This window comes from Esox lucius, chromosome 21 (assembly GCF_011004845.1).
Source record: "Esox lucius isolate fEsoLuc1 chromosome 21, fEsoLuc1.pri, whole genome shotgun sequence".
Lineage (NCBI taxonomy): Eukaryota > Metazoa > Chordata > Actinopteri > Esociformes > Esocidae > Esox > Esox lucius.
The window spans coordinates 14813616-14826726 of record NC_047589.1 but is presented as its reverse complement, the minus strand read 5'-3'; positions in this window follow the sequence as shown (position 1 = coordinate 14826726).

The window sequence follows — 13111 nt, the reverse complement described above, 5'->3', positions numbered from 1 at the left end:
TTCCTTATCACAGAAAAAGTTTCAAAACTCGTATTTGCCAACATTCCATGAAACAATCAGCCTGCTTCCCTTAGGCAAATGTCATTAACGATGTCACAGTGTGTTAATCTGATTAGCCCACAGAATGTAGAATAATGATTATAAAATAATCTGCCTTTCACTTCGTGTCAGCTAGTTGATTTATTGTTGTTATGGGAACCACAAGGTGAAGCACATTTGTTTCTCTACACAACACCTCTGCCATTTTCTCTGCGGGTGTTTTTTGTTTTGTTTCATGGTCATGGTTGAATGGGAACTGAACAGGAGTGGTGATTAAGATTCAGGCTTATTGAATTTCACACTTCTCAAATTTAGATTTATCGCCAGTAAGAGGTGGCCTGGCTGTTTGGCTGCTTTGTTTCTTTACTGAGGACGCTGAACCAAGAAATAATGATTAGCAAGTAGAATAACTCTGCTAATTAGCCTTGAAAAGCACCCTTGGAAGTCCTATTGGGGGAGAATCGTGTAGGTTGCCTATATAGTTGATGCATTTCACCACTTTATAGCCCCACTAAGCAAAAGAAATATACCCACATGCTAAAAATTCACTGCATTTTACTTTTGCCACGTTCAACAAATTATGATTTAGTTGGAAGCTGCCCAACCCTAGCAAAGATAATCATCCGATGTCTAAAAACGTCTAACCTAAAACCTACTAATGGTATTTCCATGGAGACTGTAATTATATAGTTCCAGATGTGAGGAGGTGGAAATAGACACGGAGAGAAGGCTCTGACATGTTTTAGAAACACGACAATGAATATCCACGCTCAAATCATTTGTAAATAACAACGGCGTGCCGATCCCCCCTGCGGAACGTAGCTCTGTTCTACGGATGGTCAGGGTTACCTAGGAGACCATAAATGTAAGGATCTGCGTGGTAAAACGAGGTGAAAAGACAGACTGGCCAGTGCGCAAATATTTATATAAATGCATGGATGCATAATACGCATGCATATAAGTGCATGGATGCATAATACGCATGCATATAAGTGCATGAATATAGACCTAAACCTGCCACATGCTTCAGTGACATATATGTACATGTGTTTGATATGCATATTTAATAGTTTTGAAGCTGGTGTTTTGTGGTCTGTTGGTTTGCCTTAGTGTTTTTCAGGTCAGCCTCCTGTTCTGGTCTCGAGTTGACAAAAGAGAAGCCTCACAACCTTTTCTCTTTAATTGAAGACTTGAAAGCTTTTTGGACACACTTGTCCTCATTCACTCCACCCTTGTTAATTAACAAGTTCTCTTATCTTCCAATTAAGGGAGCATTAACAAGAGGAATAACAAAACTTACCATCCATGCCCTGTATTGATGCGTCAAATGTATTCGCAACCCTTTACTTACAGAAGGATTGCTCCGTCCCAAATGGTACCTAGGGTTCATAGGTCTCTGGTCAAAAGCCCTGCATTGCATAGGGAATAGGGGGCCATTTGGGATACCACATCATCTGCCCTTTCAAGTTCATCTAATTATTAAATGATCAAAGTATTGCTCGACTTGATTGGAAGAACAACAACTGTACTGTATAATTTCTTATGATAATAAATAAATATGTGTATGAGTAGATTAATTAGTTGATAAAAGAAAGTATGTTTTTACAAGCGCTTCAAAATAATTTGCCATAGAGAGAGGAATTCCAAAATGAAAAATTTTATATTATGAAATATTATAAATTTTATATTATAAAATATTGTGAAGACAGCTTTGCCACATAGAAAACCATACTAGCTTACATTCCTCTGATTACAGTACATGTCTCTTTTTGGCTTTTAAAGCTTTTGGAGTAATGTAATACAAGATGTTACATCAATATATATATATATATACATATATATATATATATATATATATATATATATATATATATATATAAAATCACCTCATTAAATATTTACTCATCTGGATGGTAGAATTTAACTTTAAAAGAAGTGGTCTCATTTGTTGAGTCAGACATCACAGCGTGTTCAACAGTACAAGACACTGCTACCCTTCAGCACAAAGCCACTTAAAACAGATCACGTTTTTAATACATAGAGTGGTGTTTAGGAGTGTGGGGAGTTATTTCATTCAGACACTTAATTTCAAAGCCCAAGTTTAGCCAACATGTCTCCTACAGTTTTACTGTCTGTCATAACAATTCAAGAGGCAAGACCCATCCCTTTTCCCCTTCACTCTGTTGGTCCCACCCTCATTCCCCATCTCTCTTGCTCTTTTTCTGTCCCCCTCTCGTTCTCTCCTTGTCTTCTCTGCTCCCTAACCCCAACTCTCTCTCTTACTAAAATAAAAGGGGACAACATCCATCAATATTTTCTCATTTCAAGCTGCCAGCGGAGCGACTTATCTTGCTGTGTCTGTAACACGAGAGATGGTTACTTTATTGCCTGGTGTTTAACAACCATAACTCCAGAGCCCTCGGTGGCTTGTGGATGTGGAAGTTACATTCCTCTCGTTCCTTTCATCCGTAAGATGGAGGACGATTACTCACCGGCTGAATCAACGGGAGGGCCGGTGCTGGTGTGAAGGCTCCATCCACGGATGAAACAGGAGAAATGGAGAACAGAGGAGGCGGAACAGTACCTTCAATTAATCCATCAGGTCATGCCAGTACAGTGTGTGTGTGTGCGTGCGTGCGTGCGTGTGGGTATGTGTTGGAGCGTCGTGCGCGTGTTTGTGTGTGCCTGTGTCTGGACATTCAAGTCCAGTTATAACATAGCAAGGGAAACACTGGTTAAACCTCACCTCTCCAACTACAGTATCCCTTAAAGACAGCCCTATCCTGGCTCTAGTCCCACTGGAGGCGGGTCCCGGAGAGGAACAGGGACCCTGTTACACTGACGGGGAACAACAAGCAACGTAGCTACTCAAATATTGATCACCTGGCTGATTGGCTGGCTGGCTTTCTGTTGAATAGTCTACAGTTCACAGTGCCCCGATGCTCCCGGGATTCTGCCGTGCTGGAAAGGCCACATAACAAAGACAACGAGACAGAGAGAGAGAGAGACAGAGAGAGAGAGGGAGAAAAGAGATAGAAAGAAAGCGAGAAAGAAAGAGAGGGAGAAGCTGACAGAGAGACAGAGAGAGTGAGGGTGAGGGTCTCTCTCCCTCAGTCTCCAGCGTGTATCTACAGGATCCCTGGGTGAGAGCGGGAACGTCAGCTCCTTTGACTGCCAGCACCGTCTCGTCTCACACACTTCCCATGAATTATTCATCAGTAAGTTAACCACACCTCCGTATTTGACCAGTGTAGGCTACCTTTCATCAAAATGCGGGGTTACATATTGTTCTTGAAAACAATGAGCAGCGCCTCACTAATCAAGTGCAGATTAGAAAGTAGTGAAGCGAAAATGTCCATCAATAAATTAGTAAAACACTTCTTGTGTCTTCGGCAGAACTCCTGTGCACGAGGTCACAATAGTCCAACATTTCCCTAATCAGGTTGGTTTCATGCTATTTCTCTCCATTTCCGTGCATCCTGCTTGGAGTGTTGCCATAGACATCCTAGTTCCTCAGGTGTTGATGGAAGAGACTCTTCTCTTGCCCATTGACAGTGGTCCCCATGACGACGGGGCGCGTGGTCCAAACGGCCGGCAGAGCGCCCTGCCTCTGCCAGGTTTTTTGACACAGGCTACAGTGTGCGCGCGCGCGAGTGTGCGTACGAAGGCGCTTTGGTGCATACGTTGTTGGCAGACCATCGCTGTCTCTGCCCGGGTTTTTGCCATAGGCTATAGACGCCCAGAGAAGTCCAAAGTGACACAGGCTCCCTCAACTCGAATGGCGTGGACGGTCGCCCAGCCATCTGGTGCTGATGGCCCCGGAGTAACTCGTAGCTGGATCTCATCCACCCCAGGCACATGCCCATCTCAGTGCTACCATGCCCATCTCAGTGCTACCATGCCCATCTCAGTGCTACCGTGCCCATCTCAGTGCTATCGTGCCCATCTCAGTGCTACCATGCCCATCTCAGTGCTATCATGCCCATCTCAGTGCTACCGTGTCCATCTCAGTGCTACCATGCCCATCTCAGTGCTACCGTGCCCATCTCAGTGCTACCATGCCCATCTCAGTGCTATCGTGCCCATCTCAGTGCTACCGTGCCCATCTCAGTGCTACCATGCCCATCTCAGTGCTACCGTGCCCATCTCAGTGCTACCATGCCCATCTCAGTGCTACCATGCCCATCTCAGTGCTACCGTGCCCATCTCAGTGCTATCGTGCCCATCTCAGTGCTACCATGCCCATCTCAGTGCTACCATGCCCATCTCAGTGCTACCATGCCCATCTCAGTGCTACCATGCCCATCTCAGTGCTACCGTGCCCATCTCAGTGCTACCGTGCCCGCCTGTCTGGAAGACGTGGTTCTCCACCGAGGCCTTAACACCGGCGTAGAGATTAACACACACGGACACGGGCGCGTACACAGACACACACACAGACGCGCGAGTACACACACACACATGGCTGAGTTATCTCTTGCCCAGGACCGGACTCATGGGAACCAAGAGAGCCAACTCTTTCTGTGTTCAGTTCAGTCCCATGTAGCTGGCGGGCTGGTCACTTAGCCATCCACAAAAGTGAAGTGTTTGTTTGTTGGGATGAATAGACGTGTTGTTCCCACAGACAAGCCTGCGTACACAGCCTCATCAATCCTTTCCTTGTCAATCAATGTTCCTCTGAAATAAATTCCCACCAGTCGGCCGGTCGAGACTAGAAGATGAGTTAGACGGAGGCTGCAATTTGACTGATGACATTTCAGTGTACATTAGCGGCTTTAGCTGCCCTTCGATAAACCACGTCGATACTGCTGCTCCCTTGCCTTCTTCATATGAACTATTTGTTTTGTGTTACATTTCATAAAGTCAAAGTTTAATTTGCAGTGAATGGCTGCTATTTGATAGTTGGCTTTATGATATTACATGACATGGACGATACATCAGACTATAAGCGGTGAATAATTTGTCTACAGTCTTCGGATGATAACAAACAAGCATAACCTCTGAAGATCTCAGGTTGTTGGGCAGATTGTAAACATTTTGTAGAGTATAAGACTGTAAGGATTATTTAGTATGACAGAAATACTTCCCATATTGTGTATATGGTTTACTGAGCACTACTCCAGTAATGGTGAAATTGTCTTTCACTGAGAAGTTGCAAAGAAATTATTAATAATTGTCATTCCATATGACATATACTTGAAGTTACAGTCATATCAGTACAGCTCAAGATCAAGAGAGCTCATTTGCAATTAGCTACGTTCTGAGTGTGTATTTCAAATGGCACCCTATTCTTGACAAACACAACCCAGGCTTTGGTGAAATATATAGGAAATAGGATATAATTTGGACCGGGTTCTAAATCCCAGTAGCACTGAGTAGTTGATTTTGGGAGTTGAGAAGTTGACATGTAAGATGAATGTTGTTTTGGAGATGAAAATGCTGGAGTTGTTTAAGAGGTGACTGGAAAGACATCATGATGAATGGTGTGGAGGTGAAACGCAACATTCAGGCACGCAAAGACACATACACACATACACCTACACACACACACACACACACACACAAAGACACACACAAAATGTATATGCAACAGATCCAGAAGACGGCTATTTTCATCCCTTTACACTGGGTATGTTGTTATTAAGTGTCTTTTAATAATAATAATAACTAACTGACGTGGATGCCAGTGTTTCTCTCCAACCTTGTTTCCCAAACGACTTGAGCCAAGATGTCTCGTTTGATTTACATCCGATTCAAGTAATCAACCAATCATTAAGCCTTCAACTAACAGAATCAGGTTCAGGGTTCAAACGTGGGAAATCTCTGGTAGCAGAGGGTTGGGAAACCCTTTTCTTTATGATGGCCTCCAGCTTCAAAGGGCCATGCCAAGGTAGCAGCACGTTCCACAACTGCCCTACTCCCCTAAGACTCTGAACAGTCGTCGGAGTAGAAGTGCTGATCCACGATACATCATAGCATATTCAGCAGTTCTACTGAGGGAAGCTGTAAGGATAAAGAACAGACATGAACACTGCTGGTTATTTAACACCATCCCTTCACAGCAAAGATCTAGGGGTCAATCTATGATAATATTATAATGTAAAAGTGGTCTGAAGTGGTCTTTGATCAGCACTTCTACTCTGAGACTTGTTTAGTGTTTTTTGGTACCTCACAGAGAGCACTGTGCTCACTAAATTAGGTGTATTAGCAGTGGTGCAACATTGTTACATTATGGGAAGTGTAGTTCTTTCAGTTGAATGAAATGTGTTTTCTGGTTGGTTATTCAGGTAAACATGTAGCCGCTAACATCAAAAGACACCCTCTGGGTTTACCTCATACAGCTGAGAGGTGGAGTGATGCCTTTACAGTTGTAGACCTATTATCAGAGCTCCGGCAACCACCTCAAACACACACACACACACATCAACACAAGCAACAACCTCCCATGGTGCAGGTCTCTACAGAGCACAACCACAACAGATCAGGAGGTGATAGATAGATACGGACCACTGCAGCACCAACAACATGCATTATCATCTTTATTTTTCTGCTACACTAAACACTTCCTGTATCATTTCTTCTCCGCTCTGAAGATAAAGAGAAAATAAAAGCCAGAACACCCAAAGATAGGTCAAAAAAACTCCCATTCCTCTCCCTCTCTCCTCTGTCTTTATCCCTCCGATTAAGGGTTGCACAGATGGGAGCCAATAAGGAAATAAAACAGGGGACACATTCTTATTGTTTGATAGCATCACAGTGAAAGCCAACAACGGAGTATTGCAGGGTAGATACAGATAGCACACTAAAGACAAATATTGTTTATACAGAGGGAGCCGCACTCACCAGTCAAATAATCGTTCTCGTGGAGACAGTTGTTCTATAACAGCTCCACCCTTTTGCCCATCTAGCTGCCCTGCTTTTTTTTTTTTAAGGAGGTTCATGTTATCGGGCAGATACTCTTCTATGAATGATGAGAAACCAGATCAAAAGTTATTTACAAACTTAGACTTTTAAGGAGTTGTTTTGGAAGTCAAAGCCAAGGATGTGGGAGATGTTGGAGGTAAATAATGAAAATAAGTGGGAGACACAGGAGCAGGAACCATAGGCCCCTCAAACTCAACTCCGAGCCATTTACACTCCATTTCTTCATTCCACCCCTCAGATCAGGGATTGATTTATACCTGGGACGCCAGGTGGGTTCAATTAATAATGAGTTAGAATAGAACACCAGCAGTTTTCCAGACCTTGTAGGGTAAGAGTGTAATACCCCTGATCTGGAGCCTATGTTCTCTTGTTTTAGAAGACACAAGCGATAAATATTTTTTGCAAAATTGAATATGTTTCTAGTGGGAAACCAAAATAATGTCCATGTCTGAAATAGCCAGAATTTAGAGTCAGGGGGAAAAAATCCAGAATTATTTATTATTATTTTAATACAACCTTTCAAAAATGACTTTTAAAGACATCTTAAATAAAAAGTATGGGTTTTGCTCCACCCAACAGTTACTGGCAGTAAGTTATTAGAGTCAAATTGTTCTAAGGAACAGTTGATATGGGTGTTTTGTCACAAATGGTACACGAGTACCTCTCTATATCATGCGTTGTTTTGACCAGGCCCCATAGGATGCCTTTTGAGAGGCCCTTGTTCTCCCTAGATGGGCAATGCTTCATGTGTCTGCCAAGTTGCTTTCTTCTCAGGAGGGATTTGGGTGTTCTTGTCTCAGGGAACTTATTACATTTGAGAATGTGTTCATCAGAAGTAATTCAAACACAAGACAGCAGGTGTTGTTGTGGTCTGTAATCATTACTTTAGAGTGGAAAAGGATATGTGACCGTTATAATACCCACATATTATATACACATGGATAGCCAATTGGGGTCAAGAAACAATAATAATCATACCAAAATGGTAACTTAGTTATTATCTAAACATCATTAGGCATTTAGATAATATCTAATAAAAAAAACAATGTTCTTTAATGCTTCAAACGCCTCAAATTTGCGTAAAACCAAACACCATGGAAAAAGATACACATGGAGAATATTGAAGAGTTTTAGTGACCAGTGTTTTTCCTGGAAAATAAGCAAAAAATGTATTCTGAGAATACCCACCAGTGCTCCAAAATATCATTGAACTTCAAACCTGAATGTTTAATAAAGGAAATTAGTTTTGATCTTTCTCAGGGGAATACATAATATGTGTGCACAATTATTAGGCAACAATTAGTGTGCACAATTATTAGGCAACTAAATTAAAAAAATAATTTCTCCAACTCACTTGATTATTCAAAATGTTTTGAGTAAGTGCAACACATTAGTAACACAAAATTAAAATTAAATAGTTTAATAATTTAGTGACTGATATAACCACACTTCTTGTCAATAACTGCCATGAGCCTTCCATCCATGCAGTCTGTCAGTTTCTTGATCTATTCACTATCAACTTTCACTGAAGCAGCAACCACAGCCTCCCAAATGTTGTTCAAAGAGGTGTATTGTCTTCCTTGACTGTAAATCTCATGTTTAAGAAGGGTCCACAAGTTCTCAATAAGATTTAAGTCAGGTAAGGAAGGGGGCCAGGTCATTATTCAAGCATCTTTGAGGCCCTTGCTTGCTAGCCAAGCAGTGGAGTACTTGAATGCATGTGATGGAGCATTGACCTGCATAAAGAACATGGCCTTCTTGAATGCTGAGGACTCCTTCCTGTACCACTGCTTGAAGAAAGTATCTTCCAGAAACTGGCAGTAGGTATGGGAGTTGAGTTTTAGTCCATCTTCAACCCGAAAAGGTCCAACTACCTCATCCTTAATGATAGCAGCCCATAGCAGTACCCCCCCACCCCCAGTACCTTGTTTCGCCTGACTCGAAGTGGTGCCCTGTGTCCATTAGTGATCCAGCCACGGGCCCATCCATCTGGTCCATCAAGAGTCATTCTCATTTCATCTGTCCATAAAACCTTAAGAAAACAGAAAAATCTGTCTTCAGGTATTTCTTTGCACAATCTATACGCTTCAAGGTGTGAATCTTATTCAGTGGTGGTCTTTCAGCCTTCTTGACCTTGGCCATGTCTCTGAGCACTTGACACCTTTCCAGGTAGGTTGCAGTTCTGGAATATGGTGGCACTGGAGGATAATCGGTTCCTGGTAGCTTCACGTTTAATTCTCTCAAGTCTTTTGCAGTTAATTTGCATCTTTTCTTCTCCATGCATTTTTTGCACCCCAGCTGACTATTCACAACAAAACGTTTGAGTGTCCGGTGGTCACGCCTCAATAGTTTAGCTATTTTTAGAATGTTGCATCCGTCTGAAAGTAATTTTATAATTCATGACTTTTCAGTGTCAGTAATAAAAAATGAGATCATGAAGCTGCCTAATAATTATGCACACCTTGATATAAGGTGTTATTCACTGTTGCCACACCCTCCCTCATTACACCAATACATATCACCTGAAAATGATTCAATCCAATGAGCATTCAAGTTTATATGGTTTGGAGTTTGAAAATGTGAATAGAAATAATAATATGATCAGAATACTCACTTGCCTAATAGTGTATACCATTAACAGACTTGCTATACTGCAGATTTTTCAGCATTTTGTTTTATATCAAATGAAAGTGGGAAAAGATGGAGGAGAGAGTTTTTCTAATAGATCAGCTGGCTGGACTCAAATCTATGCTGCAGCTGTCGATGTGCACCGGAAGCAGCAGCTAGACCTGGACAAGGCAAAACCCTTTGTGGCAGATTTTGATATGCGCAAAAATAAGGTGATTGTGGTTTTTCATGTGATAAGTGGTATAGAAAAACACTGTACAATCATATGCAACACAAGAAACCAGGCAAGCCTAGCTCAGCCGGCCCGCAATAGAAAGTGTTGCCATCTCGAGATTCAATCCTGGGTCGCCCACATGAAAGGTTGTTTCGTTAACCACTACACCACAAGCTGTATATTTGCTGGTTGTCAGTATAGCCTCTTGTCTCTATCCTGAACAAATCCTCTTTTCACACTGGCTGTTTTAATAGTTCATTGGCCATTCGTGAATGATATTGATATAGTTAAACTGACTAAGGTTTCTTACTAAGTTTACCTCCACCACAAATAGCGGCTATGTATGCCGTTTGCCACTGGCCGTTCTAACAGCGTATTAGCCAATAATAAGCTTTACCGGTATGTACTAACTTACTGGAATAGTCATAAGATTTGAGCAATTGCTAGAGTCTGCCACAGCTATTTAATTTCATGGCATAATAAATTTGTATTTCTTTTGTGGCAAAACAACATACTTTTTTCTTTCATTTGTGAATTACATTTATAAAATAAGTATCAATAAAGGCGACAATAAGTAACTTTTTCATCAAGTGAAAAGACGAGAGAATCGTAGAATCCACCAGAAATTAATTATAAATGTTGTGGCTCTCAGTAGATTCAAACTTAGGTCTTCCACATGAGAAGCACTGTCTTTAACCACTACGCAACAGCATTACACATTTCAGCAGTCTCTACCTCCACCATAGCGTCTATGAACTGAATTGCCTTTGCCACTTGCCGTTTTAACAGGTTATTAGCCAGTAATAGGCTTACTAGTATCTACTAAGTTCCTGGTTATAATCATAAGAATTGGGCAATTTCTAGTGAGACTGGAGATGCCAGAACTTTTCCATACCAGAAACAGTCGTAATATAACCATATACAGTTTAAGTAAAGGTTTACTATAACGTAACTAATGTATGTTGTAGCCAGCAAATGTTTGTCTATCCTGACCCAAAACGCATGCACAGATGCGTACTTCTTACTTCTACTTACGATAATGTAGTTTTTAGCCAAAAAAGTTTTCGTCTATACGGAATAATTCATAATGCGTACTTCGCTTCACCTGCAAAGTGATACAGACTCTGGACCAATAGTTCACAAGTCCGCTTCTCTAACCACTACGCTATTTAACAAGGTATACTCTGGCAGTCAGTCAGTCACAGTCAGTCGGTCGGTACTATGTACCAAAATACTATAGGCAAATGTGTTTTTGGCTGAGGTCAAAAATGCCCTAAAGGATGTTCATTTTGAAAAAAGTCCATATTGATATAGAAAGATTAAACAATGATTTAGATGTATTACAAAACATGACAATAATGAGAAGAGTTGAATGAACAACCTGTGGGGTCGAAATGACCCCAGGCATTGTTTTGAGGGTTAAAAAAGTAAACTTACATCCTTCCCCTTGGTGAACTTATGTGTCGGACAGAAATCCTTCTAAACAGTCATTCCATTGTTCACAGTGATTGTTCAGATGTGATTTTCACAAAGAAACCGTGATGAGAGACCTCCACCAGTCTTTCAGTTTTTTCTCCGTTAAATCTGCAGTCCTAATGGATGAGGAAGGCTGCTGTTAATGTCCTTCATATGTCTTGTGTGAGTCCATGTCTGAGGGTAGCCCTTTTTACACTGGATGCTTTGTTACTCACGAGTGGAACCATGTCTGCCGGGGTGGAACAGCTTCTCTGTGACAGCCTTCTGTTCATTTAGAGGTCTTCCTATGGATCCCCTAACAAAGAAGAGAAGGGTGAGGAATGGAGGGGTGAGAGGCGTGTGACAAAAGGGTAGGTTATGTGTTAGGGATGAACCTAAACGCAGAGACTATAAATACATCTCTCAGGGAAAAAAAGTGATAAGGACCTAAAAGTGTTCTTTAGCCCATGGGAGAACCCTGTCAAACTCCATTTTTGTTTCCATATCTAACACTGTGGATTCTACATGATACCCAAAAAGCATTTATTGCAAACCATAAATTGTTCTCCCATGGGGACAGCCGAAGAACCCTTTTGGAACAATTCTTTCTGCATATGAACGTATGAACGCACGGTATCCGAGGGTCCTCAAACTGTTACCACAGAAAGTCCCGTTCCTTTACTCTGCCGCACCATGTTCACACGGAGTCAAGCTTGAAGAGCCCACACTTGCGTTAGATAAGATATATGTCACACATCTAGTTGTGGTTTAAGTTCACATGACTGTCGTGCTGTAAATCAAAACAGACTAGTGTATATGTCTCCTCCAGCTCACTTGTGTAATATTTTAGTGTGTCTCGTGGGGTTGGAGAAAACGCTGCAAGGTGTTGACCAATGACCCACACTCTCCCTACACACACCTGGGAATAACCACGTTCATATCTCCCGTTTTTTGCTAAATGTACTCCATATGTGCATCAGGAAATCCAGAAGTATTTTTTATGTTGTGAGAGGATAATGAACACTGAAGCCAAGTGGAATGATTTTAATGCGCTGAATGGGAATTACTACATTTAAACCTTATATTGACAGCTATGACAGGAAACTGCCTGACATTTGTGTTTTGTACAATATGTGGACATGGATTGAATAAGCCACAGTTCTGGTGTCTCTCTAAACTGGGCACAAAAAGTGTGTCTTGAGGATCAGCTACTTCCTGGACGTCGATACTAGGAAAGGGAAGCTGTCACTGTGCTGGTTCCAACATGATAAAACCAATCATCTCAGAATGATAGGAAATATACGCCATGTTCAGTTCTTCTTCCTTGAGTGTTTCACTGAAGACGCTAAAGAAATCAGCGACTAGCTTGGAGTTTGTAGTGTTGTTTCAAAATGTTCTTGAGTGGGTGCTGATGTATCAGAATCAGATCCAACTAGGTTCAAAGTTATTTCTAAATGGCATCCTATTCTGATAGCCCCTGGTAAAAAGTAGAGCACTACATTGGAAATAAAGTGTCATTTAAGACTCTGCCTTAGCCAGCATGTCTCCTGAATAACAAATGGCATGAGTCCCAAAGGATACGCTACTCCCTAGGTAGTTCTATACTTTTGACCAAAGCCCATAATGGACCCATAAACAGGGGAAACCGCGTCAGTTGGGAACCAAGCCTACTCTGCAGTCATCCTAACTTACAATGTGATGTGTTCTCAACAGGCCACTGTATTTGCTTTTGGTGTGGTCACATTTCATATCCCAACACTGGAATTACTAAACGATGTAGGATGCATATGATTTTGCTATTCTACAAACAGATGAATACGAATCAAGATGATGTCTTTGGGTGAGCCGACA